This window comes from Odocoileus virginianus, chromosome 26 (assembly GCF_023699985.2).
Source record: "Odocoileus virginianus isolate 20LAN1187 ecotype Illinois chromosome 26, Ovbor_1.2, whole genome shotgun sequence".
NCBI classification, from domain to species: Eukaryota; Metazoa; Chordata; class Mammalia; order Artiodactyla; family Cervidae; genus Odocoileus; species Odocoileus virginianus.
In genome coordinates this window covers 20,953,248-20,981,096 of record NC_069699.1, presented here as the reverse complement: position 1 = coordinate 20,981,096, position 27,849 = coordinate 20,953,248, and the positions used below count along the sequence as shown (strand labels likewise).

The 27,849-nt window shown below is 38.6% G+C and overlaps 1 protein-coding gene and 1 pseudogene across 13 annotated transcripts in view; both read left to right on the top strand.

Moving 5' to 3' along the window:
* The window catches only part of CNTN4 (contactin 4), a 971,999-nt gene that overhangs the window by 839,218 nt on the left and 104,932 nt on the right, over positions 1-27,849 (top strand). The window lies entirely within an intron of this gene.
* LOC139031231 (T-complex protein 1 subunit zeta pseudogene) lies at positions 17,486-19,263 on the top strand (annotated as a pseudogene).

Genomic DNA, 27,849 nt, shown 5'->3' with positions numbered 1-27,849 from the left:
CTCAGCATTTACTAACTTACGCATAGCCTTTCAGATGAGTAAGTGGCAAAACCATAGTTCATTTGTAGAGTAACCTGATTTCAAAATTACATACACACCATTGTATGAATATTCCATGTGATTGCAAGCTCACCACATCTAGATCCAATCTCACCATCTCACTCTTCCCTTAAATATGTCTTCCCGATATACCCCATCTCTATGAAGGGTACCATCACCTACCAGACTGCCCTCACCACAAGCCTTCCCCTACACTGCCTTGAAACCACTCTTGTTAAGGTTAATGACCCTTCACAAGAGTGTTAATGTCAAATCTAATGACTAGTATTCATTCTTCAAGTTGGTCTCTCTGCAGCATTGGACATGGGTATGGGTCATTCCTCCTAGGGTAAAACTCTTATTTTTCCCTGTATCCAGCACCCTGGCTTACTTTCTATATAGCAGTCACTCCTTCTTAGATAAGTAGGTTGTCTTCTCATATCTACAATCTCCAAACTGACCCAGCACTCAGTGTCTAGGCTTTTTATCTTTCTGTTCCCTCTTCCTAGTGTCGTCTTCATCTAGTTCACAGCCTTCGAAGCTTTCTAACTGCTGAAGTAGTCCAGGTTTTATTTCCAGCCAAGACTTCTATAAACTTTAGAGTAGTATATTCAGTAGCATATTCAACATCTACCTGATCTTTGCGATACATTCCAGCCTTGCAAATTTCTGACTGTAATACGTGAACCGTCTTTTCCCCCAGTTAAAGGTAAGGGAAGCTGTCAAGCTTTGTTGGGTCTACTGATTTAAATGACAGATCTCCAGACCACCTGGAGGAAATTAATTGGTTGATGGAGCTATTAATTCATCAGTCCATTCTTTTAAATATTATTTAGCAACAATATCAACTCACTCCAGTATTCTTGCCTGGAAAATACCCATGGACAGAGGAGCCTGGTGGGCTGCAGTCCATGCGGTCACAAAGAGCTGGACACAACTGAGCGACTCAGCACAGCACAGCAGCAATATTGGGTGCCAGCTGTTATGCTAAGACTCCAGATAAAAACGTTAGAGCCACTTATCTAAGCAATAAGTAATCTCAGGTCAAATTGATACCTATAGAATCAGCTTTTAGTTTCCATAATACATAGTGAATGGAAGATTTCTGAATGTGAGTATCATTCATTCTCACATTTCCTTTTCTAAAATATGCTTTAATTCTTTCCAAAGTAAGGAAGTGGAGATTTATTTGTATGTCATACAAGATAATTGCAGACTTATAAACCTGACCTGAGAGAGATTGAGTTTCCATTCAGAAATCTTAGCTTGATTGCCTACACATCACCCAACCTCCTCTGGTCCCTATGCTCGATGTCATCATGTCAGCTTGTCTCCTAGAGAGAAAGAGGAAACCTCACTGAAATAAACAAGGTCTTTCACCTTCTCCCTTTAGGTTACATGAAGAAGCTATTTATGAGCATTGTCCCCCTGTGCCCAGTGGGAACTTGCAGAAGATCAATTACTACATATGGACAGTATGTCTGGTCTTTCTCCCCTTTTCCACATATTAAATTGTCACTGTGTAAAATGTCTTGTCATCAAATATGGTGCTGCAAGGAAATTGCAATTATATTTATCAGGTTTTTTTTTTTTTTTTTTTGCTCTGACCTTTGGATTTCATTCAGCCTACAGAGAATCCCTCTAGGTGGTTCAGAGAACATGTGTCATCCAAATCAATAGGGCCAACAATGCCTGACTCCTTCCTCCTCTTTTCACTGAGGGGGAGGGCTGTTCATGTATTAGAGTTAAAACTTTTCATGCCTCGGATGGATAGTGAAGACCTACAGGCTTGGTACATTTAATATTGCTATGTAATAACTTCATGGGCATGCAATCTAGATCTAGTCAGTAATTACAACAATACCATATGGAGTTTTCCAGCACTTTTATCCTCTCTGCCTGGTACTAATTTTAAGCTTCTGTCTCTGGACAATTTTGTTTAGGTTTTTAAATCTTGGCTTTTGTTCTCTAATCTTTTTTCTCTCACCGTAAGAAGTTCTATCATAAGAATTAAGTAGATTATAAAACTTATGTTTAACTATAGTCCCTCTCCCTCTTCCTATCACCTGGAATATTTTGACGGAACATGTGGTAGATAAGAGTGGGCTGATTCTCTAGCCCTTCAACCTTATTTTAATATTGGCTAAAGCAAAGCTAGTCATGAAGGTGAATCTGCCATGAAAAGTCTTATAAAATATTCCATAGTTTTAACAATCTTTAAAAAAATAGTGGGCAAAGGAGACAGCCAGGTGCTCACCAAAATCTAAGAATTGAAAATTAAACATCACATATGGTGAGTGACATTAGATGCAAAATCAAATTTAAAGATAAAATATTCCCTAGGACTGAAGTCTGATATAAATCTTATGTGTTAGCATGACTCTGCCAACATCATAGTAAATGGTATTTGCATGTGTCAATCAGGTGGAGTGTCTTGGGTCTTTTTTCTCATTGCAAGTCACAAAATAAACACAAGCTCAGCTCTTCTCTGATGACTCTTTTCCTTCTCTGGGCCAAAAAAAAAAAAAAAAAAAAATAGTTGTAGCAACTCCAGACCTCAAGTCTGCAGATACTTAATTCCAGAAGGAAAGAGTGAGAATCATTGTTCAGAAAATCCCAGAATAAGTCTCAATGGAGATCATTGAGCTAGTTGGATCATGTGATCATCCCTAACCTATCACTGTGTCCAGAAGAAGTTAAATTCTCTGATAAGTATAAGCCTGGCTTCCATGTTTCACTCTGAGGTTTAGTGGTAAAAACTTGACAACATTATATTGCTGAGACTGGAAGAGGGGTGGCTTTTCAAATGACCTTTGCTAGATATAGAACTAGTGGATGCTGGGCATAGCTATCTATACAAGAAGAAAGTCTCAAAATGGAAGATACTGTGTATGGAAAACAGTGTGGAGGTTTGTTATAAAACTAGGAATAAAACCACCATATGACCCAGCAATCCCATTCCTAGGCATATACCCTGAGGAAACCAAAATTTGAAAAAGACATATGTATCCCATTGTTCATTGCACACTATTTACAACAGCTAGAACATGGAAGCAACCTAGATGTCCACTGATATTTGAATGAATAAGGAAGTTGTGGTACATATACACAATGGAATATTACTCAGCCATAAAAAGGAATGCATTTAAGTCAGTTCTAATGAAGTGAATGAACCTAGAACCTGTTATACAGAGTGAAATAAGTCAAAAAGAGAAAGAAAATTGTATTCTAATGCATATATATGAAATCTATAAAAATAGCACAGAAGAACTTATTTACAGGGCAGCAATGGAGAAACAGACATAGAGAATAGACTCATGGACATGGGGAGAGGGGAGGAGAGGGTGAGATGTATGGAAAGAAACTTACATTACCATATGTAAAATAGATTGCCAGCGGGGATTTGCTGTGTGGCTCTGGAAACTCACACAGGGGCTTTGTATCAACCTAGAGGGGTGGGAGGGGAAGGGAGATGGGAGGGAGCTTCAAAAGGGAGAGGATATATGTATACCCCTGGCTGATAAAACAGCAAAAATCTGTAAAGCAATTCTCCTTCAATTATAAATATATATTTTTTTTAACTTAAAAAAAAAAAAAGAAGATAGTGTGGGAAAGTGGAACCCTCATGCACTGTTGGTGGGAATATAGATTGATGCAACCACTGTGGGAAAGAATATGGAGATTTCTCAAGAGATTAAAAATAAAATTGCCATATGATACTTATAGGTATATCCTTAAAAGAACTGAAAATAGGAACTTACAGATTAACCAAGAAAAAAGAGAGAATGAGAATGAAATATATGAAAAATACCAATGAAAGATACTAATATGAGAATGAAACAGGAGTATCACTACAGACCCCATGGACAGGAAAAGAGTAATTAATACCACGCTGGACTCAGCACCCACAAATGTGATAAACTAAATGAAGTGAGCCCCTTGCTTGAATACACAGTCTTCAAAAATACACACAAGAAGAAATCAACAATCTGAATATGCCTATATCTGTTAAAGATACTGTATCAATAATTAATAACCTTCCAAAACAGAAAGCACATTGCCTAGATGTATTTACTGTTCAGTTCCACCAAAACATTTCAGGAAGAAATTATACCAATAAACTTATAGTCTCTTTCAGAAGACAGAAATGGAGGAAATACTTCTTAATTCATTCTCTGAGGCCAGCATTACCCTAATACTGAAACCACACAAAGACATGTGAAAAGAAAGCACAGTTAATACTTGAACAACTTGGAATAGAACCTTGAGAGTCTGCTTATGTGAATATTTTTTCCATAAATACTACAGTATTGCATAGTCAATGGTCCATCTGAGTATGCAGATTTAGAATCATGGATGTGAAGGACCAATAATGGGACTTGAGCATTTGTAGATTTTGGCATCTATGGATGGTCCTGGAACCAATCTCCCATGGATGCCATGAGATGACTGTACAGATCAGTATCTCATGAATATAGATGCAAAAATACTCTCCCCACTGGTGCATTATAGGGGTAGAAGATTAAGAGGTACAAACTATTATGTATAAAATAAGCTACAAGGATATGTTGTACAAGATAGTGAATATAGCCAGTATTTCATTATGAATAAAAAACAAAACAAAAAAAGCTATCAAGGAAAGATGAGAAATACATATTACTAAGTGAAAGAAGCCAATCTGAAAAAGTACAAATAGTATGATTCCAATTATATGACTTTCTAGAAAAGGCAAAACTATGTAGGCAGTATAAGGATCAATGGTTGCTAAGATATTGAAACATGGAAATTCATCAGTGTAACTCGGACTGTTGAATTCCCATGGCACCCAGCCTTGAATCTTCCCTGCTACCTTTGCAATGTGTTCCTTTTAAACATTAGCATAAACAATCTTTATTTTTTGAATTATCTCTATCATCACTCCCCCCAGTACAACTGTGGTGATAATGTATACCTCAGGAAGCATTATAATATAATATAGAAAGCAAGAAGTCCCTTAAGAAGCAACAAAAGTGAGGGATGCAAGAATGCAAGGGAGGCAAAAAGAAACTCAGGATAGGAGAATCAGAGAAGTCTTCATAAAAGACAACACCTAAGAGGTACCTTGGGCTCCGCAGGTGGCTTAGTGGTAAAGAATCCTCCCGCTAGTACAGGAGACATGAGTTTGATCCCTGGGTCGAGAAGATTCCCTGGAGAAGGAAATGGTAAACCACTCCCATAGTCTTGCCTGGGAAATCCCGTGGACAGAGGAGCCTGGTGGGCTTCAGTCCATGGAGTCACCAAAGAATCGGACACAACTTATCAACACAACAGCAATAAAGAGGTACCTCACATGATAAGGAAGCAGTGTGTTTGTGGAGAGGGTAAGAGAAGGTATTCCTTACACTCCATGAGTGAAGTGGTAAAACTAAAACTAGACTTCAGGAATTTAGATTTCTAAATTCCTACATAACTCCAGAGCAACAGGCATAAAGACAAAAAAAGCCCTTGCATTGACTAGTTCTCTTGCCCAGTTTGTTTAACAAAAGTTGTGCCCCTAGGAGACAGAAAAGTCACCACTTTCGGGTATCCACATACCTACAGACAAAGACATACTCATAATTAGAACTACTGAGGCATTAATTGAAATCACAGGTCTCAACATGTGTGCCAGAGCCTTCCTCTGGATCATACTGAGTAAAATATATAAGCAGTTAGCGAAGCTATAAACTATTTCTTCCTTCACAGGAATAAATATCGTTAAAGGAAACTATGGCGATATTTTGACATTGAGAAAAGAATTGTTACCCTTTGAAGTCCTTTTAGGTCAATGCAATTAGCTTCTAGGGGGAAATGTATTAAAAATAAGGAGTTCTGTGATGTTTTCAGAGTAAGCTTTCAGAAGGCAATATATATTTTTTTATCCACAATATGTATAGAGTTTCTGTGAAAAGCTCTTTAAAATTATAAATACCTAGTCATATTTCAGTGTGATGAAACCAGAAAGTCCTCAAGTCTATGTGAGGTGTTTATGAGTACTTTAGATTGATTGTGACTTTCACAGCCCTTTTCACATTGATACCTCTCAACCTGTTATGTGAAAATCATTAAGGAAAACCATGAGGAGCTATCCCTGGTTTTAAAATTGATATAGACAGTCTAACTATTATTTTAATATAAATCACTTTCTTACCATTAAATTAAATACATACCTAGCCCACTCTCCATTTAATTGGAAGAACTCAATGCAAAGAGTCAGACACAAGTGAGCATGCAGGAATTGCACATCCTTTATTTTCAGATTCATATTGATTTGTTACTGATTGATCACAAAGAAATCTCCAGCTCATCAAAAATGATTTGGAATCTGTCAGAATCCTCTGGTGTCTTCTAGGGGTAAATTTCCCCAAAGGCTTTTAACACCCATTAATTCTTTGTCTCACCAACTTTGAGAGTTTGCTGTCAGCTCAGAGGAAATATATAAGAAAATGTTAAAACCAGCTTAAATAACTTCCTAGTTCTATTTAATGTTGGTACAACTTCAATGAAAATATTTCAAGTCAGCATTTCAAATTCCACTGTCAAGGCTCAAGTAATATTTCCTGGACTCAATCATACGGTCATGAAACACTGCTGCTGCATCTTCAAAGTGCTTTGGAAACCGGTCTCATGATATCTTTAGAAGAAATATTCTAAAATGAAATGAAGAACTTCATTTTCAGATGATTTTCTTTACATCTGTCACCTTCTTGGGTGTGAGTTCGGAATTTTAAAGCACTTCTCTTTTTGAACCTGTAGAGATTGTCAGAGGCTGCATCCCTAGTGGAAATTGGTTTGAGGTAATTCCCAGAAAAACTTTTGTTGAGACACACTGCTGTCACTTTGGTTCATAGTAGAACTAGGAGAATGTAATATGTAATGATGACTAAAGCCCCTTTAAAAAATAAAGCTTCTCTCTCTCTTCTCTTGTCCACAGACATTTTAATATCTATAGACACTGAATGGACAATGACCGTATCTTCACTTTTTGTCTATATACAATCTCTCTGAAACAAACAAACAAAATCTTGAGGTAGCTTACAATTATATACAATAAGACTTTTGGAATAGAAGAGTTAGACCTTGTAAAAGAAGGGAGAAGTATATATTAGTAGTGATTTGAATAAATAAATATGAATATTTTAAGCTTCCTAGTAACCTAGGGAGAGAAATCAGTGAGCTGCAAATGTTCATTATCTGAAAAATGTTATTGAAAATAGACAGTTTTCTCCCAATAGCCAATTATAAATAAATTTATTACTTTAATGCAGTAGCAGATTGATTGCAGCAATTGTACTTGTATAGGCAAGCAATTTATACTTGCCTATATTCATGCCTGTTGACAATTCATTCCCATTTTGACTCTGTCCTTGGCTATACTTTGGCCAGTAGAATGTTAGTATAATTGATGCAAGCAAATGCTTTAAAAGTGGTTGCACAACCACCTGTAAAAGAATGAAACTAGAACACTTTCTAACACCATACACAAAAATAAACTCAAAATGGATTAAAGATCTAAATGTAAGACCAGAAACTATCAAACTCCTAGAGGAGAACATAGGCAAAACACTCTCCGACATAAATCACAGCAGGATCCTCTATGACCCACATCCCAGAATTTCAGAAATAAAAGCAAAAATAAACAAATGGGACCTAATGAAACTTAAAAGCTTTTGCACAACAAAGGAAACTATAAGCAAGGTGAAAAGACAGCCCTCAGATTGGGAGAAAATAATAGCAAATGAAGCAACAGACAAAGGATTAATCTCAAAAATATACAAGCAACTCCTCCAGCTCAACTCCAGAAAAATAAATGACCCAATCAAAAAATGGGCCAAAGAACTCAACAGACATTTCTCCAAGGAAGACATACAGATGGCTAACAAACACATGAAAAGATGCTCAACATCACTCATTATCAGAGAAATGCAAATCAAAACCACAATGAGGTACCATTATACGCCAGTCAGGATGGCTGCTATCCAAAAGTCTACAAGCAATAAATGCTGGAGAGGGTGTGGAGAAAAGGGAACCCTCTTACACTGTTGGTGGGAATGCAAATTAGTACAGCCACTATGGAAAACAGTGTGGAGATTTCTTAAAAAGCTGGAAATAGAACTGCCATATGACCCAGCAATCCCACTTCTGGGCATACACACCAAGGAAACCAGATCTGAAAGAGCCACATGCACCCCAATGTTCATCGCAGCACTGTTTATAATAGCCAGGACATGGAAGCAACCCAGATGCCCATCAGCAGACGAATGGATGAGGAAGCTGTGGTACATATACACCATGGAATATTACTCAGCCATTAAAAAGAATTCATTTGAATCACTTCTAATGAGATGGATGAAACTGGAGCCCATTATACAGAGCGAAGTAAGCCAGAAAGATAAAGACCATTACAGTATACTAACACATATATATGGACTTTAGAAAGATGGTAACAATAACCCTATATGCAAAACAGAAAAAGAGACTCAGATGTATGGAACAGACTTGTGGACTCTGGGAGAAGGCAAGGGTGGGATGTTTCAGGAGAACAGCATTGAAACATGTGTATTATCTAGGGTAAAACGGATAACCAGCTCAGGTTGGGTACATGAGACAAGTGCTCGGGCCTGGTGCACTGGGAAGACCCAGAGGGATCGGGTGGAGAGGGAGGTGGGAGGGGGGACTGGGATGGGGAATACATGTAAATCCATGGCTAATTCATATCAATGTATAACAAAAACTACTGTAATGATGTAAAGTAATTAGCCTCCAACTAATAAAAATTAAAAAAAAAAAAAAAATAAATAAATAAAAGTGGTTGCACATTAGAGCTTTTCCCTTGCTGCTTGTCACGATCCTGCAAATAAAATAAGCAGTCTCCTGGATGAGGAAAAGACACGTAGCCCAGTCACCCCACCACTCCAGTTAACACTTAGCTGATCCACAGACCCATGAGAAATTGTTTTTTAAGCAACTTGGTGTTTTAATCAACTGAATGTGGGTGCTACTTGTTATTCAGTGATAACTAACTGATACAGAGCCTCATAGGAGAGGTATTTAATAATACAATGAATAGTTCAGCACCTATAGGAAAATCTTCATTATAAAAAATGACAACCATTGAGAGCATACCTTACATAAAAATAAAAATATTTTTTTTTATTTGTCTCAGTGCCTACTACCTAAAATATTGTCACGTTCCTGCTGAAGGTCACATGGCCACCTTGGAACCAAACCACATCATTAGAAACCAGCCATCCTTTCAGTCCTTCACAACTACCCTGCATAATAGATGGGAAAGCAAAGGCTATTCTCACTCTCTCAAATACCTGAGATGTGGATTGGAGACAATGAAATTACCAGGCTGTGGTTTAGCTTTGGTGTCATGTTTCAGAGGTGCACAGGATAACCTTTGAGTAATATTTTATACAGGGAAGGTGGTCTAGAAAGCATGCCCTAACTTTTTCAATCCATTAGACGCTTGAAATTTTTGTTTTTGTTTTTAGTTGTACTTCCTATAAAAATTCTCTGTCTTTTTCTTCTGTCAAAGTCTATTTAAACTTGGGAGCAATATGCTGGCAAAAAATATAACAAAAAATTACAATGAAAAATATAAGTTGTAAGACAGATATCATTTGAACCCTGAAAATTAGTGACTCTGTGGACCTTAAAAATCATTTCAACCATTCTTTCTCATTCTTGAATTCCTTGTAAGAAAAACCTAACTTGTTTAACTCTCTTCTGTTGAAAATACCTTCACTAATAGAAACTGGTGACCTTTCATGAAGAATTGTACTCCTTAGGGGAATTTCATTTATTAAAACATTTATTCATAAATAGTGTTTTTATTTATTTATTTATTTATTTTTTATAAATAGTGTTTTTAATCATTGAGTTTTAAACCAGCTCCCTGGTATGGTGCAGAAGAAATCTAAGCTTCCTTTTCTTGAACAGTCCTCCAAATGTTTAAAGACAGCAGCTCTCCTGTCCCCAGGTTCACCCAAGTGTTTTGTTCACCACAGCTAAATGTGTCAGTGTTCTTTGGTTGCAATTAGCAAAAATAACTTAGCTAACTCAAGCAAGCAAGAATTTTTACTGGGAGGATATCAAGGACTTAGAAAATCCATGGAAGAAGAAGGTTTGAAACTAAGTTTGCCCAAGTTGGCTGTCTGGGCAAGAAATGCAGAAGTTGTTTCTTTATGGGGGTCATTTGATCAGGCTGAGTTTAATAAACCCCAACCGTCTTCAGGTTCTTTGCTCTGCTATTCTAGGGGAATGTAGCTGTGTGTGACCATTATAGCATCTGTCCCAAACCACAGGGGGAGAGAAAGCTCCTGACTGCAGCCCCACCAGGTCAAATCCAATGGAAAAGTGTATGTGTGTTCAGCCATGTATGATCTTTGTGGCCCCATGGACTGTAGCTCATTAGGCTCCTCTGTTGATGGGATTTTTCCGAGCAAGAATACTGGAATGGGTTGTCATTTCCTCCTCCAGAGTATCTTCATGACCCAGGGATTGAACCTGCATCTCTTGCATCTCCCTCATTGGCAGGTGGATTCTTTACCACTGTACCACTTCCTCAAAAGAAAATGGAGGTGATGATAAAAGGCGAGACCAGATGTTAGGTGTCAAGTTCAGTTCAGTTCAGTTGCTCAGTCGTGTCCAACTCTTTGCAACCCCATGAGCTGCAGCACACCAGGCCTCTCTGTCCATCATCAACTCCCAAAGTCCACCCAAACCCTTGTCCATCGAGTCGGTGACACCATCCAATCATCTCATCCTCTGTCATCCCCTTCTCCTCCTGCCCTCAATCTTTCCCAGCATCAGGGTCTTTTCCAATGAGTCAGCTCTTTGCATCAGATGGCCGAAGTATTGGAGTTTCAGCTTCAGCATCAGTCCTTCCAATGAACACCCAGGACTGATCTCCTTTAGAATGAACTGGTTGGATCTCCTTGCAGTGCAAGGGACTCTCAAGAGTCTTCTCCAACACCACGGTTCAAAAGCATCAATTCTTTGGCACTCAGCTTTCTTCACTGTCCAACTCTTACATCCATACATGACCACTGGAAAAACCATAGCCTTGACTAGACGGACCTTTGTTGCAAAGTAATGTCTCTGCTTTTTAACGTCTCTGCTGTCTAGGTTGGTCATAACTTTCCTTCCAAGGAGTAAGCGTCTTTTAATTTCATTGCTGCAGTCGCCATCTGCGGTGATTTTGGAGCCCAGAAAAATAAAGTCAGCCACTGTTTCCACTATTTCTCCATCTATTTGCCATGAAGTGATGGGACCGGATGCCATGATCTTAGTTTTCTGAATGTTGAGCTTTAAGCCAACTTTTTCACTCTCCTCTTTCACTTCCATCAAGAAGCTCTTTAAGTAACAACAAAGAAATGGTGAGCACCATTCTTTCATTTTCCTGTGAAGAGGTTTAGAGTTCCATCTCTCTTCCCCCCATGTATCATTGAATGTCCTAAACACAGTTACATTTTGTTTTTTGTTTTTTGTGGGGGTTTTTTCCATTTATTTTTATTGGTTGGAGGCTAATTACTTTACAAGTATTGTAGTGGGTTTTGTCATACATTGACACGAATCACCCATGGATTTACATGTATTCCCCATCCCGATCCCCCCTCCCACCTCCCTCACAGTTACATTTTGTAAGGGCTGTTGAATGGTGGTACCTTAGCACCAGTTGCGGTCTGATCAGCACAAAATAGTGGGTCCACCCACCTCCGCATTTCTGGATGTTGTGTGTCTATCCATGCAACCCAAAATTATGTTCACAGTTTTGGCAGCTTCATTATTCTGTTGTATCAGACTGAAATGCGGAGGTGGGTGGACCCACTATTTTGTGCTGATCAGACCGCAACTGGTGCTCAGGTACCACCATTCAACAGCTCTTACAAAATGTAACTGTGAGGGAGGTGGGAGGGGGGATCGGGATGGGGAATACATGTAAATCCATGGGTGATTCGTGTCAATGTATGACAAAACCCACTACAATACTTGTAAAGTAATTAGCCTCCAACCAATAAAAATAAATGGAAAAAAAACCCACAAAAAACAAAAAACAAAATGTAACTGAGTTTAGGTCACCTGGAATTTAGTAATTAATTTTCTCACTGTTTCTCTAATCTACACCGTGATCATTTCTCTCCCCTCTATGTAGAATACACTCTCCTGCTTTCTGTTTTTGCCTAACTGACTCTTGCTTCAGATCTCAAAGGCATCATTACTTGCTTAGACTTAATCCCTCTTATCATTAACTCTTAAAATACTATGTACTTCTCCATTATAGCAGCTATTATGATATAATTTTTACATTTGTGAGTATGCTTATTTAGCTTCAAATTGGTTTAAGAAATAAATTCTAAATTTCTTACTACATGGCCTGGTTCAAGCCTTAGCCACCAAACTCATGTCTTACCCCCTTCCTCCTTCCCACTAGTCTTTCTGTTCCTGAAACACACAAATCTATCAGTTTAACGTCTGTATTTTATTCTTGGCACATATTCAATGAATAGCATTCCTATGTTTGCTTTATTATTTCTTATCTCCCTCCTTTCACTAAAATATCAGCTCCTGGAGAGAAGTGACATCATGTGTCTTATTTACTGCTGTATATTCAGTACCCAGAAGAGAACAGGGCTAACAGTGGATGCTCAAGCAGTGTTTGTTAAATTAGTGAATTTAAGAATAGCTGTCAATAGGATAAATAGTCTTCTCCAAAAGAATTTAAGTTCCATGAGGGCAGAGACCTCATCAGCATGACTCACCATTGCTTTCCCAGTACATTGCATGACACACAGGTTCTTTTTGCCTATATATTTAATGAATACAAGAATGTCATATTTGCATTTTTAATATTTTTGAACCTTCATAGTTCAGTTCAGTTCAGTCACTTAGTTGTGTCTGACTCTTTTTGACCCCATGGACTGCAGCACTCCAGTCTTCCCTGTCCATCACCAACTACAGTGCTTGCTCAAACTCATGTCCATTGGGTCAGTGATGCCATCCAACTGTCTCATCTTTGGTCATCCCCTTCTCCTCCTGCCTTCAATCTTTCCCAGCAACAGGGTCTTTTCTAAGAGGTCAGTTCTTTGCATCAGGTGGCCAAAATCGGAGCTTCAGCTTCAGTCGTCCCCATGAATATTCAAGACTTATTTCCTTTAGAATGGACTGGTTGGCTCTCCTTGCAGTAAAAGGGACTCTCAAGAGTCTTCTCCAACACCACAGTTCAAAAGCATCAATCCTTTGGCACTCAGCTTTCTTTATAGTCCAACTCTCACGTCCATACAGGACTATTGGAAAAACCATAGCTTTGACTAGACGGACCTTTGTCAGCAAAGTAATGTCTCTGCTTTTTAATATGCTGTCTAGGTTAGTCATAGCTTTTCTTCCAGTGAGCAAGCATCTTTTAATTTGCAGTCACCATCTGTGTGATTTTGGAATTCAAGAAGATAAAGTCTGTCACTGTTCACATGGTTTCCCCATCTAATTGCCATGAAGTGATGAGACCGGATGTCATGATCTTAGTTTTATGAATGTTAAGTTTAAGCCAACATTTTTCACTATCCTCATTCCCTTTCATCAAGAGGCTCTTTGGGTCTTTTTCACTTTCTGCCGTAAGGGTGGTGTCATCTGCTTATCTGAGGTTATTGATATTTCTCCCAGCAATCTTAATTCCAGCTTGTGCTTCATCCAACCCTGCGTTTTGCATGATGTACTCTGTACAAGTTAACTCTGTACAAGTTAAATAAGCAGGGTGACAATATACAGCCTTGACGCACTCCTTTCCCAGTTTGGAACCAGTCTGTTGTTCCATGTCCAGTTCTAACTGTTGCTTCTTGACCTGTATACAGATTTCTCAGGAGGCAGGTCAGGTGGTCTGGTATTCCCGCCTCTTTAAGAATTTTTCACAGTTTGTTGTGATCCACACAGTCAAAGGCTTTGGCGTAATCAATAAAGCAGAAGTAGATGTTTTTCTGGAACTCTCATGCTTTTTTGATGATCCAGCAGATTTTGACAATTTGATCTCTGGTCCTCTGCCTTTTCTAAATCCAACTTCAATGTCTGGAAGTTCTCAGTTCACTATGAAACCTTCATAGAGACATTTATAATTGTCTCTATTAAATGTCATTTATTATTGTTTTCAGCCTAGCATTCCAGATGGTGGAGATCATTTAGGAGTTTAATTCTGCTATGCACAGTGTGGTTGCTGCCTTCTAATTGTACCCTGACTGATAAACAATATGGGAGCTCTCCTCCTTACCTTCGTGTCATCGGGAGAAGCAGTTAGTACATCTCCCCTGTCCTCTTCCAAGTAATTAACAATCTCACTGGAGAAGTTTGGCCACTACCGAGATGGCATCTACCTAAGAAAATTGTACTGTTGTCTAGTGATTTTCTAGGGCCCTCAATTATGAACATCCAATGTGAGTAAATCATACTTCAAATTAGATTCGTTTCCCACCAAATTGGCTTAGTAATTGTGTTGACTGTTCATTCACCATCTTATAAGAGTCGGGAGACTTGAATTGAAATTGCCAAGTCTGCTGATAAGTAGTTCATTGTTTCTCTGACTTTAAGAAGCATGCAAAATATCTATGAGTTTTATTAAAATAAAGATTCTGAATAGAACATCTAGGCTGCAGACTTGAGATTCTGCATTACTTAGAAGCATTCAGATATAACAGTGTTGTTATTGTTGATCCACAACCAAACTTTGAATAAGGAACTAGATAAACCTGGATAATGATAATAAACAACAATCTTCTGCAAGTGAAGGACTTCATAGTTTTCAAAGCAATATTTTGTAATTTTTTTTTAATACTTGCAGTGACCCAATGCTTCATTTATAGAAGAGGAAACCATGATTTAGAAAACTTATAACTTATCTATGATTCAACATCTGATTCATAACAACAGCTGGGAATTTAACCATGTTCCTCACTTCAGGAACTGTGATTATTCTTCCTTAGACACTACTTCATGTCATGTCTGGGCCTCCTTAATCCATCCATTCACAGTGACTTTATTTATGCTTCTCAACACATCAGGCAGGGTAGGGACTGAGGAGATCACAGTGAATGAGACAGAGGTCTCCCTGTGTTTTCTGATCTATAAACTGAATGGTGCCTCCCAATTCCAATGTTCACTGATTCTATTAAAGTACATCATATTTATAAAATGTAGTTGTAGATTAAGGCATTATCTTAAGCATCATCTTCCACCTGCATGGTCATAATTAATAAGCCAAATGCAGCAGGTCATCAATGCCATACAAAACATCTTCATGTATCCTTTGTCTCACCGCAGTCAACAGTGTCTGAATCTTTATTCACACTCCTCAAGTGTGTGTGCTCAATTGCTCAGTTTTGTCCAACTCTTTCATGACCCCATGGACTCTAGCCCACCAGATTCCTCAGTCTATGGGATTTCTCAGGCAAGAATACTAGAATGGATTGCCATCTCCTCCTTCAGGAGATCTTCCCAGCCCAGGGATTGAACCCGCATCTCCTGTGACTCCTGCATTGGTAGGCAGATTCTTTACCACCTGGGAAGCCCCGCTTGAACTCATATTCACCTCATATTATTCATTTAATTCTCCTAGGAAATATTCCCCCCATGCTGTTTTTGGTCATCCTGGCCACAGCTGCCTAGTTTAGAGCCTCTTCATCTCTGGTATAGTTCAACACTGCCCAGTAGAATTTTCTGTAATGACAGAGTTTTTCTGTATCTGCACTATTCCAATATGTCAGCCATTCACCGCATGTATCTACTGACCACTCTCAAGGTGGCTAAGGCAAATGAGGAGCTGGAATTTAAATTTAATTAATTTAATTGTAAGTAACCACATAGGCTTAACGGCTGTCTCTTGGGCAGCATACAGGAGCTCCTGTATGCTCCTCCGCTTGCAGGAGCTTTCGGCCTGGTTTCGCTGGCTTCCATCTTGTACTCAGATTCATTCTCCTTACTCACTCACTCACATGATCTTTGAAAAATGCAGATATAATGATATCCCTCTCATGCTTCAAGTCCTTCTCCCCAGGAAAAAACCTTTGTTGCGAGGCTACATATAGGCTTTGTGACCGGGTCCGTTGCTGAGTCATCCAGCTCCCTTTCTGCCTCAGAGTTAATGCCTGACTATGAGGTTCTCTTATCACATCCATGCTTTGCATGTATGTATTTAATTTCTACAGGCCCTTGAAAAATCAGTTTATCACCATGAAAGAACTTTCTCAATTCCCTCTTAGGACTTCTGTCAAATGTTCTCAGTATATCCTTCAAATATATATATCCCCTTCAAGAAAGAAACCACACTGTCTAAACTGTTATTTATGGATGGTGATGGTGATGAGATATTTATTTTTCACCAGCCTATGAGTTTCTTGAAGGCAGGGACTATTTCCTATTCACATTTATTGCCCAAGAACCTATTAGGATTAGTAATAACGCATAGACAATGAATGAATGTTAAGATAGAAAAGAGCGAGGGGAAAAAGGAAAGAAGAAGTAACCTAGGTAATATAAACATTTTTTTTAGTTGGCTCTTCATTATTTGGAAAGTGCAATTTTCCAGTTAACTTTATTTTCTTATCATTAACAGCTGGTGTAAATCCAAGTTGGACATGGTGTTTGAAAGGCTTTCCTGTAAACAAGTGATATTTTGAATTTAGTTTAAACCATGCAAAATAAAAGATTTTATGTTCTCTGCATAGGCAGATTGTTTCAATGTGCCAAATCTCTTTTCACTAAGTGTCTGAATCTTCTGCAATATTGACTGGTAATACAGCTATGAGCTTCTCAAGCCAGAAAACACTAAATCCAACCCCAACGTTTTTCAGAAAAGGAAACTGTACAAATGCCCATGATTAGGCACTAAATGAGTAGTGACGTCAGTCAACTTTATATGTATGTCATTGTTGTCATTCAGTCACTAAGTTGTGTCTAAATCTGACTCATGGACTGTAGCATGCCAGGATTTCCTGTCTTTCACTGTCTCCTGGAGTTTGCTCAAATGCATGTCCACTGAGTCAGTGATGCTATCCAACTATCTCATCCTTTGGCACCCCCTCCTTCTCTTGCCTCAGTCTTTCCCATCATCAGTGTCTTTTCCAGTGAGTCGGCTTTTCCCACCAGGTGGTCAAATTATTGGAGTTTCAGCTTCAACATCAGTCCTTCCAATGAATATTCAGGGTTGATTTCCTTTAGAATTGACTGGTTTGATCTCCTTGCAGTCCAAGGGACTCTCTAGAGCCTTATCCAGCACCACAATCAAAGAGCATCAGTTCTTTGGCACTCAGCCTTCTTTATGTATGTACATGGACACATTCTAAAAGTCTTAAGTCTGAAAGGAAAGGCATTTTGTTTCTGCTTACCTGCTGCAGAGGAGTTTATAAAAAAACCATGACGGCTGAACCGGCTCGGGGCTTTTCGTCACGCCGCGTCCCCTTATCTTCCTCTGTTGGGTCAGCTATGGCGGCTGTGAAGACCCTGAACCCCAAGGCCGAGGTGGCCCGAGCGCAGACGGCGTTGGCGGTCAACATTAGCGCGGCCCGGGGGCTGCAGGACGTGCTGAGGACCAACTTGGGGCCTAAGGGCACCATGAAGATGCTTGTTTTTGGTGCTGGAGACATCAAACTCACTAAAGATGGAAATGTGCTGCTTCATGAAATGCAAATTCAACACCCAACAGCCTCCTTAATAGCCAAAGTAGCAACAGCCCAGGATGACATAACTGGTGATGGTACTACTTCCAATGTCCTCATCATTGGAGAGCTGCTGAAGCAGGCGGATCTCTACATTTCTGAAGGTCTTCATCCCAGAATAATTACAGAAGGATTTGAAGCTGCAAAGGAAAAGGCACTTCAGTTTTTGGAACAAGTCAAAGTAAGCAAAGAGATGGACAGGGAAACACTTATAGATGTGGCCAGAACATCTCTACGTACTAAAGTTCATGCTGAACTCGCTGACGTCTTAACAGAGGCTGTCGTGGACTCCATTTTGGCCATTAAAAAGCAAGATGAACCTATTGATCTCTTCATGGTTGAGATCATGGAGATGAAACATAAATCTGAAACAGATACAAGCTTAATCAGAGGTCTTGTTTTGGACCACGGGGCACGGCATCCTGATATGAAGAAGAGAGTAGAAGATGCATACATCCTCACGTGCAACGTGTCATTAGAATATGAAAAAACAGAAGTGAATTCTGGCTTTTTTTACAAGAGTGCAGAGGAGAGAGAGAAATTAGTGAAAGCTGAAAGGAAATTCATCGAAGACAGAGTTAAAAAAATAATTGACCTGAAAAAGAAAGTCTGTGGTGATTCAGATAAAGGATTCGTTGTTATTAATCAAAAGGGAATTGATCCCTTTTCCTTAGATGCTCTTGCCAAAGAAGGCATAATAGCTCTGCACAGAGCTAAAAGGAGAAACATGGAAAGGCTGACTCTTGCTTGTGGTGGGATAGCCCTAAATTCTCTTGATGACCTAAATCCTGATTGTTTGGGACATGCAGGACTTGTCTATGAATATACATTGGGAGAAGAGAAGTTCACCTTTATTGAGAAATGTAACAATCCTCGCTCTGTCACATTATTGATCAAAGGACCAAATAAGTACACACTTACTCAAATCAAAGATGCAATAAGAGATGGCTTGAGGGCTGGTAAAAATGCTATTGACGATGGCTGTGTAGTCCCAGGTGCTGGCGCAGTGGAAGTGGCAATGGCAGAAGCTCTGGTTAAATACAAGCCCAGTGTAAAGGGCAGGGCCCAGCTTGGAGTTCAAGCATTTGCTGATGCATTGCTCATTATTCCCAAGGTTCTTGCTCAGAACTCTGGTTTTGACCTTCAGGAAACACTAAAGTTCAAGCAGAACTTTCAGAATCCGGTCAGCTTGTGGGTGTGGACTTGAACACTGGTGAACCAATGGTAGCAGCAGAAGCAGGCATATGGGATAACTATTCTCTGAAGAAACAGCTTCTTCACTCCTGCACTGTGATTGCCACCAACATTCTCCTGGTTGATGAGATCATGAGAGCTGGAATGTCTTCTCTAAAAGGTTGAATTGAAGCTTCCCTTGTATCTGAATCCTGAAGACTACAGAGTGATCCTAATAATACAGCTATGGAATTTTGGTCCAAGCTTCAAATGATCTTCAAAGGATTTTCTTTTCCCATATTAAAAAAGGAGAGAACACTGGCACCTATTCAGATTCTGAAGTTCTGAAATTATAATTACAGTATTTTTTAAATTGCACTGCAGTGTCCACATACAGCAGGTCATACTTACCCAGTAAACAGGACATTTTGCTTTACCCTCAGTGATATAAAAATGTTAGATAAGCAAAAAAATAAATAAATAAATAAATAAATAAATAAATAAACCATAACAACAATTTTGATGAGATTTAACTTCGAATAAAAGTTAAGTGAATAAACTTCGAATAAAAGTTAAATGGAGTTGTGCCCCCTTTTAAGAGTGGGGTGGATCTTATGTCTTTGAACCATGCCCATTTTCAGTTGGGGAAGTCTGCCTTATCTCAAAAGTCCGTGCCTTTGGGCTTCTGCTCAGATGGTATCAGCCGGAACAAATAAGCTGAGATCGCATTTGCTGTTTTTCTGCACAGATCTCAAGAACAGTTCCAAAAATGGTTTGTCAGCAGCTGAACTGAGTACAGAATCTGTGGGCATGTACGTGTTTTTTTTCTCACAAGAAAATCACTTTTTAAGCTTCTTGGAAGTTGATTACAATATGTTTTCTTTCTCTTCCTTCCTCAAAAGTAAAATAAATATCTGAATCTATCATTTCATACTTTGGAATGTATTCCTCAACAGCTAAAGAACTGCTGAGAAAAATTGTGAAAGGGCCAACCTAAATGTATTGGGTATATAATCTCTCCAAAGAACCCTGTCCCCAGGAAGCCAAAGTAAGGTGAAAATTCTAACACTTATCCAGGGAATTTGTCCAATTGGAAGGATGAACTTGACGGGACCACACTTCTTTGTCTCAAATAATTTTTATCTGAATGTTCTGAAAAACAAACGTAGCACTAATTGCAAATGTTGATTTTTAAATAATTGTATTGATTTTAATTTTTGGCTGTGCTGGGTCTTCATTGCTGTGCAGACTCTTCTCTAGTTGTGGAGTGGGGGCTACTCTCTAGTTGCAGCGTGCAGGCTTCTCATTGTGGTAGCTCCTCCTGTTACTTATAGCTCCCGGGCTCTAGGGCACAGACTAGTAGCTCTGGCACACAGGCTTAGTTGCTGCATGACATGTGGGATTTTTCTCAGACCAGAGACTGAACCTGAGTCTCCTGCGTTGGCAGGCAGATTCTTTACCTCTGAGCCATGAGAGAAGCCCTGATTTTAAGTCAGAAAAACATTTGATCACGTACTAAAAGGCCCAAATACTTCCTCTTGTGTCTCATACAGTCAAGGTCATCTTGAATTCAGTCTCTCCACAAGAAGAGTTCCCCAGCAGCTCCACCACCACCACCACCACCACGGAACAAACATGCTTATAATATCTCTGAGTCATCCCTCCTCTAGATTTTGAACACAGAGAGAAAAAGGACTCTATTTCATGAGCGTAGAGTCTGGTGAAGAGGTAGATAAGGAAGTGACAGTTATAATCAGCATAAGTATCCATACTGACCCCTTCTGGTGTTTCACCATTTGATGCATCATCTCTCAGCATACACATACTATTTCTCCTCCGTCCACCCTCTCGCCAGTAAGACTGTATCTGTCGTGACTCCTGGGATTGCAGATAACAGAAACCCAACTCAACCTGGCATATAATGAATTTTTAAACAATTTTATGGAGGTATACTTAACAGACCGTAAAATTCATCCATCTTAAGTGTCAAATTCAATGAGTTTTAATAAATATAGTAAGTTTTGCAACTATCACCATAGTCCTGCCTTAGAAAATTTTCATCACCCTTCAAAGGGAATTTACTGGTTCATGTATCTGAAAATTTCAGAGTTTGGTCTGTGTGCTAGTGAAATATCACCAAGGCTTGATTTCTCTCAGATTTTTTCTCAGGCAAGCTATTCCCTGATAGGAATAACAGGTGACCCTTGCCAGATCATCTTCCATTTTATAACTCCAGTAGAAAATGCTTACCTCTCTTCCAGTTGTTTTAGTAAGTATCTTAGAATGACACTTATTTACCCTGATTGGCCTAGAGTAGGTCACATGCCCACCCCTAAGGCAATGACCTTAACCAAGAGCATGGGATACTCTCGTTGGCCATGCCTGAGTCATGTGAACAGCCTGGTGGTCAGAAGATGGTATTGTATCCACCAAACTCTGTGGTCTCAGAATAGCGAGGCAAGGCTTCCCAAAGGAAAACAGGGATTATTGCTAATACTAGGCAAACAGGAATGGATTCCAGGCAGGCAGGCGGATGTCTGCTCCGCAGGAGAGCTTGATCGCCACAGCAATGCCGCTGCTTTTCTTCTGAATCCCCTGCAGTGGTTATCACAGTGCCTTGTAACGTAGCAGTTGCTTAGGAAGTGTCTGTGGCCTGATTATGTTTAGACTAAAACATAGAGCAGACCGAGAATGAAGGACCCTGTGTTTCTTTATTGTTCAAGCAGGCTACAAAAATTAGGATGATGACTAATATCTTTACAAGCTGATAATTTGGGATTTATTCTGAAAGGCTACATGGGCAAATGACAGAACAGCTGGGTGTATATAGGAACCCAAAAGCAGATTCCAACCAGACTCTTCCCCTGTATAGGGAGTCCCCAGTATTTTACATGCCATTATATGCCAGGCTGAATTGGGTTTCTGTATACACACACACACACACACACACACACACACACACGCAGTTGGCCTTTCTTAATGCCTTTTTCTCAGAAAAATGACCCTAGTGGATGACCTGGAATCATTTCAGTGGTATAACTTAACATATTCACTGCAGATGGTGATTGCAGCAATGAAATTAAAAGACACTTACTCCTTGAAAGAAAAGCTATGACCAACCTAGACAGCATCTTAAAAAGCAGAGACATTACTTTGCCAACAAAGGTCTGTCTAGTCAAAGCTATGGTTTTTCCAGTAGTCATGTATGGATGTGAGAGTTGGACCATAAAGAAAGCTGAGTGCCAAAGAATTGATGCTTTTGAACTGTGGTGTTGGAGAAGACTCTTGAGAGTCCCTTGGATTGCAAGGAGATCAAACCAGTCCATTCTAAAGGAAATCAATCCTGAATATTCATTGGAAGGACTGATGCTGAAGCTGAAACTCCAATGCTTTGGCCACCTGATGCGAAGAACTGACTCCTTAGAAAAGACTCTGATGCTGGGAAAGATTGAAGGCAGGAGGAGAAGGGGATGACAGAGGATGAGGTGGTTGGATGGCATCAGCTACTCAATGGATATGAGTTTGGGTAAGTTTTGGGAGTTGGTGATAGACAGGGAAGCCTGGCGTGCTGCAGTCCATGGGGTCTCAAAGAGTCAGACACGACTGAGCAACTGAAATGAACATAATATAAGCTGGCAAGGAGCCCAGCACACTGTAATTTGTATTCAGCAAACATTTTTCTTCCAAGCTATACAAATCTTTACCTGTAACATAAAACAATGCAAAATTCCAGAATGTTTGGAATAAATAATTTAGCACAATAAATACCTTGGAGTATATCGTCTGTAGAAAGAAATGAAGTTGAAAATTGCAAAGACACAATTTCAAAAAATATACTTTGAAAGTAAAATTTATGCTTAATTTATAAAAGGAAAATGTTTCCTAACTAATTTTAGCATCCATAGAAACTTTATTTTCCAGTGACTTTTAAAGTTTTATTTCTTGACAGGATCTTCAAAAATGGCAATCCTATTTCTTTCTTAACTGCAGTATGGCTATTAAGATGCTGTAAAAACTTGCAAATTAGGTTGTAAACAGCAGCAATGGAAGCATTAACTCTTTTAACCAAATTTCCTAAAGTGCACTTTACATTATGCTAGAGATAGATTTTAAACATTAAGCCTGAGTGCTTATATAAGAAGTCCGGTTTTCTATTTCCCAAGCACAGTGGTATAATTGTAGCTCTAATTTATGGCATACTTTGTAGGATCACTGATTAATTATACAGACCTCCTGATGTTTTGTACTCTTTTCAACTTTGTTTCCCTCTGCTGTTTGACCACTACAAAGCGAATATCCCTAAATCACTTATTATTCAGGTTACCTCAGTTTAAAAAGTGAACTTACTATTCATATCCATTTTTCATGTATCATTCTAACTCATAAATGTTATTCATAATCCTTCTCCTTATTCTTGGACTGAGCTCATACATGTGCACATACACACAAACACATACTGACTTATTCGCTCCCAGGCACATATTCAAGGAAAAGCTTCTAGTAAATCTTTTATCTGAATTTTACCATCTCCCCAAGGCAGACATGTCTAACAGTTCTGCATCACTTCGCCTGAGATCTTGGACACACAGATAACACAAAAAACCATACTTTATTGGGGTTAGCCTTAGCCAATCTAATTTTTTTCAATGATTAGAGATATCAATTTGAATAATTTGCTACTGTGAGTTCTTTGAAAATAATTATAGTACCCCTGGCTTGTTGCTTGAGATTATCAGTATTTTCAGGACTTCTGTATTCCTTTCATCATTAAAGTTTAACATTTATGCAAAAGCTTCCTTTACCAGATTTTCCAAGAATTATCGTGTGCCGATCATTAGAGGAAGATTTGTCAGAAAACTCTTTTGTACATATTCAGTTCAAATGTGTTCAGATATTATCCTGTCCTTCACTTTAAGTAGGTCAGATTCACAGTGATCTGTTCTCCTCAGAACCTACCCCTGCAATATCCTTATCAAACTCCCGTTAACACTGCCATATCTAAATTATATCTTTTGTCTGTCCCCAAGACACCTTTAATTGTAGGGGCTTCCTGCTCCTTTCTTAAGATCTTCACTTTTTCTGTCATCAGCTTCCCCTTGGAATCAGGAAAAGGTCCTTGCAGATTTGGGCTATTAAGTAGAAGCAGACCCATATATCAGTTCCTTAAATGTTCTGTCATCATGAGAATTATTTATTGGAACCCATTACCTGTGTGACTTTCCAGTTCTTTTTAGGTGGTTTGTCTGAAAAGAATAAAGACTCTTCCTTGAAAAGAAATAGCTTTCTTGTCCAGCCAGGGAGGGAAAAAATAGTACAACCTACCAGGTTCTGGTGTATATTTTTCACATGGCACTTGGTTGAGTATTGGTGAGAGAAAAGAAGATTTAGGCAAAGACTCAGGTTGCTCATGGAAGTTTCTCCATTCTAGACCTGAAAGTACAGAGCACATACAAATAATTCCCCTGGAAAAAAGAATACCAAAATATTAACTTTAGCACATAGAGTCCTTTTATGGAGCTTTATAGAAAGCTCATCACATACTTTGATAACTAAAACTTGTATAGCATCTCTTTTTACTCCAGAACACTGATATCTCTAGTTTCATCACATGGAGGCCTGTGAACTTTCAAAAATTAAGTGTGTATACTTGTATTTGTGGTGGGGAGGGGGATGGGGAGAGAATGTTATATTTTGTTTCCAGTTCTTAAAGAGATCTCGGACTTCTACCCACCAGAAGAAGGTTAGAAATCAAGGTTTTAATCCAAGGGGTTGTCCCTAGTGTCTAAAATTCTCAAGACTAGATGAATTTTAATCCAATTATCATTTGTACTGTGTATCTCTTTGTACATAAAAGAGTGCGTGGAATAATAAGCAGACAGAAAAAAGTATAAGACTTTGAGCCCTGCTTTCTAGAAACTCTTTGGATAGATGGGGTGATGGGTTATTGAGGCAGTACATGACAAATGCCATATGTGTATCAAACAGTCATGAATATGCAGTATTGGACCTGCCCCACACAGATTGATAGCCAACTTGGTCAAACTATTGTAAAAGGAACTTGATCCTGGGAACCTGGTTGAAATAGATGTATGTTTCACCAAGTGTAAGACTCGCCCTTCTCCCAGGACTCTGCCTTAGATGTTACACAGTATATGGACACTTCATGCCAATGAATCACATAGTTCTCTTTCACTCCTGAGTCCATCAAGGAGAAAGTCAGTCTGGTCCTACTGTGTCTGAACACTTGAAATCCTGGTTAATACCTCTTTTGCCAAAGAAGAAGCAGGCCATCAACTCAGTATCCTGGCAGATAAGCAAACCTAGCTGGAATGTGATAACTTAGGTATGTTTTTATCACGTTTATTTTTATGGTTAACATCTATTGATGACAGTGATAGTGGCTTCTATTTATAGTAGTGATATAAAGTTTCCCTTATTTAATTACTTTCATTTTAAACTTTGAGCCATTTAAAGAAAATATTGTGACTATTAATTACATTAATGATACAGAGAATAATAGTAGTAAAAGTGATCATTGCAGCTAACATTTATTAGGTTTTTACGATGCAACACCACAGTTATAAATGTTCCATGGTTATTTTTACATTTAGCCTTCTCACAAATCTTATAAAATGGAGATACAGTAATTGTTTTATTTTAATTTTTATTTATTATTTATTTGGCTACACCAGGTCTTAGTTGCAGCACATGGGAATCTTTACTTGCAACTTGCAAACTCTTACTTGCAGCATGTGGAATCTAGTTCCCTGACCAGGGATCAAACCGGGCCCCTGAATTGGGAGCATGGAATCTTAGCCATTGGACCACCAGGAAAGTCCATGTTTATTATTATTTTAGAGATGGCAGACTGGAGCCCAGAGAAGCTAAGAGACTGTCCCAAGTCACGTGTCTAATATATATTGGGGCAAAGATTCAAGCCATCTGCTGGAACGCATGAAACTGGGAGCATGCCAGGGAGTTTGGGAAAGCGTGGATTATATGACCATGATGGTGGTACAGTTAGCAGCTGATGTTCTTCTGCAGGAGGCGGAAATAGATGCTGCCGGTGTGCAGCTGGGAATTTTAGCTGGGCCCTGACAGTGGTGTTCTGTTGTGATTTTTGCAGGAGCTAGGAAACTCCACTTTGATTTCTTCTCTTAGCAATATTACAGGGACCTGGGGTAGGGGTTTTTAAACACATAAACCATGATCCTGCAACTCCAAAAGAGTTGAAAATTTGGCACATAATCAAATTAAAACATTTTTTTCCAGCATAGCCAATATAGCTCTTTGTGTTGTAAAAGCCTCCTCTCCTTACCGAATTTCATAATCTATACAGTGACTCTCCCTTTCTAATTAATTAACATTGTCTTCCAGACATTTTAGTCACTTAAAGGTAAAGGAACCTTCTGTGATTATAACTTCGTTATGTTTGTAAGTTTTCTTCTCTTTTGTTTCTGCTTTAAGAGAATAATGTGAACACAAATTTCTCAATATTAGAAAAAGGAATTTCAGCAAGTAAAATCCAAAAAAAAAGTATCTAACTCTAATCAAAGATCTAATGGCAAGTTTAAGGAAAACCCCTCCCATGGGGTAATGATGTTTTTTGCTTCTTATTTTGTTTCTTTCCTGAGCTCTCCAGCACCACAGGATGGCTTGGTAGAGAGTGCAGACTTTGAAACGAGATCTGAGTTAGAAAACCCACTCCTTCCTTTACTAATTACATTAACCTTGGACATTTAATTTACTTCTCTGGATTTTGTTTTTTCTCAACTGAAAAATTGAAATAATAATGCTTCTCAGGATTGTCATGCAGATTAAATGTGATGAGAAGTATTAATATAAGCATCCAACAGCACCCAATAGTATGTTGTAGGTACTTTCTCCTCCTTGTCCTACCCAACACTCAACTGGGTATGTATTTAAAGACATTCCTCTGGGTCTTTTGGTCCATTTCTATACATCTCTTCTTTTTTATTTCCAATTATTTCTAAAGACAGCTATACTTGGTTATTAAACTACTCTAATGTCCTAAGAGGTTGTTATATAAAACTTCCTGAGTGCCTTGTAGTTTAATAATACATTTTTCTCATTATAAAATTAATATTACTTATTATGATGCTTTGATAAAAATATATAGAAGTATAGAAAATAGAATATTATATTACCTTCCTGTCCCCACCTCATTTATCTTCCTAGTGCCTTATAGATTTATTTGAAAGTATCTCAGGTCATAGGAAAGTGGAAGAAAGGAATTCTAAGTATTATATTAATAGAGACACAGAGAAGTCCTGCCTCAAGGAAAGATAGCAATTTAAGAAACAAATTTTCAACAAAACATGTCCTTTAATTTATTTATTTCTTCATAAGACATGGTATTTTTAGTGTTATTTGTAATGTATAAAATTGCAAAGTTTTACCTGCTCAAGAAATATATTTCCCACGTTCATTCTAGCACCATGTCACAAAGAATAATCAAAATGAACTTTACGATATTAAATACTCATCTTGCCCTGGGCAGTAGTTCTTTCCAGGTTATTTTATGAAGCTTTGAAAACTGTTGTTCAGAGAAAGTTAGACCCAAATCAAACCAGGTTAAACAAACATGATTTTATTTTCTCTTCCAAGCGCTGCTGCAGGCAAGGGCAACAGGCTCTGAACTGCTGGTTGTTCTGCAGGCAGAAATACACAGGTTGTTCAGGGGTTTATTAAACTCAAATCTGATGACAGAAAGCAAATTATCTCTAAGGGAACTTTATCACCAGGGTGTCTGTTCAATAGCACAATGTCTATTGCTGCCTTGGACACTATACGGAAAGATCAATGACAGGTTGGCCTGAAATCACCCTTAGACTAAGTCTTCCCACTGACCTTCACTTAAATTTGTCATCCAAAATGTACTTCTTTCTTAAGA